Source organism: Cynoglossus semilaevis, chromosome 6, assembly GCF_000523025.1.
Source record: "Cynoglossus semilaevis isolate Cse_v1.0 chromosome 6, Cse_v1.0, whole genome shotgun sequence".
Taxonomy (NCBI): Eukaryota; Metazoa; Chordata; class Actinopteri; order Pleuronectiformes; family Cynoglossidae; genus Cynoglossus; species Cynoglossus semilaevis.
The window spans coordinates 4,021,659-4,024,622 of NC_024312.1; the positions used below are offsets into that span (position 1 = coordinate 4,021,659).

The 2,964-nt window shown below is 39.9% G+C and overlaps 1 long non-coding RNA gene across 1 annotated transcript in view; it reads left to right on the forward strand.

Moving 5' to 3' along the window:
- The first annotated feature begins 484 nt into the window (after positions 1-484).
- The window catches only part of LOC112487086 (uncharacterized), a 116,801-nt gene continuing 114,321 nt past the window's right edge, over positions 485-2,964 (forward strand). Inside the window, exon 1 of the long non-coding RNA XR_003049813.1 lies at positions 485-978. This is a non-coding gene — a long non-coding RNA (uncharacterized LOC112487086). The remainder of the gene's footprint in view (positions 979-2,964) is intronic.

The window sequence follows — 2,964 nt, forward strand, 5'->3', positions numbered from 1 at the left end:
TGTTGGGAAAATACTTGACTTGGATTAAGGTGAAACTTTAAAAAAGACTACTAACACTATTTTGTTATTTGATCGATTGATTGATATATATATAAATATAAATATATACTATATATACATATATATGAATGTGTACAAAATGCCTTTAAATAACTTGTATTTGCAGAAATGGTGTGTGGATTCATCCATGTACTTTACTTCCTGAACAAAATCAATGTTGACCTGAGAACAACACCTTCAAGTCATAACTATGTAGTAAATATTCTTATTTTATGTAATATCTTCAGGCCATATTAAATACTACACATTCACGTGATTTATTTTTGCCAACCAATGAGCATGAAGAGAATAGTAGCATGTTTTTTGGTTGTTGGTGGTCCACATAAAACAACGCCATGGACCACATCCTGATGTTTTTTGGTTGTTGGTGGTCCACAGAAAACAACGCCGTGGACCACATCCAGTGGCCAGTTTGCGGGCCTTGCGTTTGACACACGTGGGTCTCCGTTGAGACTCGTAGTGGACTAGCATGAAGTGGGCAGCAAACATGCATGTTCGCCGCTCCAGGCTGAAGGAACAACGAGGCATTGACACAACTTGTCTGCTTCCGCTCCACAAATGTGACGGAGTCCCCTCCCGTGTGTGTTTTCGTGCACTAAAACGCTGCCAAAACGACCTAATGTTGCTCCAAAATGTCGAGGGTGAAAGAAAAACATTCTTCGCCTCCTTCCCTGCGCCCTGGCTCTGCAGGAAGGCAGCGAAAGTCCAGGAAGCGACGCCGTTTGAGACGCGGCCCAGTGACCGAGGTTTGGGGCGTCGACTAAACTCTGCTCAGACCAATGACAGTCTACGGTGAACAACTTTGTAAACAAGTCTCACACGCCGTGTTTAAAGCCCACTTTTTGTTTGTAACTGCTTCTACACTCACGACATGCCAACATGAAGCTGCGGGCCAGTGTGTCGACCGTCTCCAAACAGGTGAGATGCATTTGAATCTATTACTTTGGGCTGCGATTTAGCAAGGAAATGTGTGTGTACTGCACGAGTGCGTGTTCCCGTGACTCGTAGTAGTAGTAGTAGTAGGAGCGGCGCTGGTGCCAAAACAGCTGTCATGCCGTGTTCGTGGACGGAAAAGCTGTGCTTTTTCTTAATGATAACATCAACTTTGAGGCCGTTTGTCGCTGTTTTTATCGACACGGCGACTCAGTTGTGGTCAAAGAAACTTTGACTCCACACCGTCTACAAGTGTTTGACGACTGTCTGCTGGTTTTCTTTTTTTTTTTTTTTTTTTTTCCTCTCTCCCTCCTGTTCTTTTGCCGTCATTTTGGCTTGACTTCTAGTCAGTCTAACCACTGGTCAGACTCGATTGACATGTTAGTAGCGGTTGAACTAATGAGAAAATGAGGTTTAAATTTAGTTTGGACAGACTTTCTTTTCTTTTTTTTCTTTTTTTTTCAAGGGTGTGGTGATGCTCACATTTCTATTCCACAGTTCTTGTTCTTCTTGTATCACATCGTCGAGTTACCAGATATGTTTGTCCTGGTTGGAGATGAAACTGTAATTATTTGCTTCTATTTTCTTCTTGTGTTTATTCTTGTTGTTTTTGTTGGTGTTTATTGTTGTACTTGTTGATACCTCTGAATAAAACTACTAATTCCACTATTATATAGTATATTTAGTAGCAGTAGTGTTTCAGTGTAATAGGCTATATGTTATTATACATATATATATATGTATATGTATAACACAACTAAAAACATATACAACTATGACTGCTAATACTACTACTACTAATAACAATAATCATTTACTGAGATACACAAATACTACTACTACTACTAATAATAATCATTTACTGAGATACACAGCATGCTTTTCCACATTCTGCCTCTGGGGGCAATCTGGGCAGTTAAGACAAGAAAAGTTTGGTTTTATAACTCCTATAAATTTGGTTATAGGAGAAATTATAAGCTAAGATATGATGCAGTACACAACCATATGATGTGATTCTATACAATATGACAAAGTTTATTGGTTCCAGAATTAGGACAAAACTCATAGAAAACCCTGAACACGATAAGAAAAAAATAGAATATTGTTCACATAAGGAGATGGACTCCAAACACAAAGTATTATTTTTATTTATTTATTTTAAAATACCAGCGTGATACAAAATGGAAAATATTTTATAATCTGTAATGACTATAATGTACAGGAGTAATTTAGTGTACAGTTAAACTAGTAGTTACATCTGTTATACTCTCTCCACTACTGCCATTGAATATATATATATTTATTGTGCTTTATTTAAAAAGACGTTGTTGATTTGTGTATTTGGGAGTACTCAGTCTTTTAATGCTACTATAGTACTACCAACATGCTGTGAAATAACACAATGCCATTCTTTACTAGCTAACTGTGCAGGACTTCCTCGCGATTAGGCTAATGAACACGTCGGTGGTGATAAGTGGCGATACTTGGCCGGCTCGTTATGTGAGACATTAATCATCTAGTGGTCAACATGGAAACAAGTGTACTTTAAAGTCCAATTATATGCAAATACTGTGATTACCCAGCCTTGTTAAAGATGTACAACTTTAAATTCCAATAGGAGCAAACGCATTTCTTTAACCCCCCCCAACACACACACACACACACACACACTGCTACTTCCAACTCACCAACAGACTCACACTTGCATACTTTTCTGCAGAGCCCCAATAAGCCGCTGCCGTTGTCCCCCGTGGCGCTGGGAGTGAACTGCACCGTAGACGTGCCGTGTTCTGTTGCCGACTGTTTTATTGTTGCTCCAAACAGCTCGCTGTAGGCTACAAAAAGTCTTCATTCAGAACGGATGTGGGCACAACTCTCGTTGTGGAACGTCAACATCTGCATGGTCTGCGTTCCCTCAGCACGCCCACCTCAGCTGGAGGAGGGTGGGGGGGTGAGGGAAGAAGCGAAGTG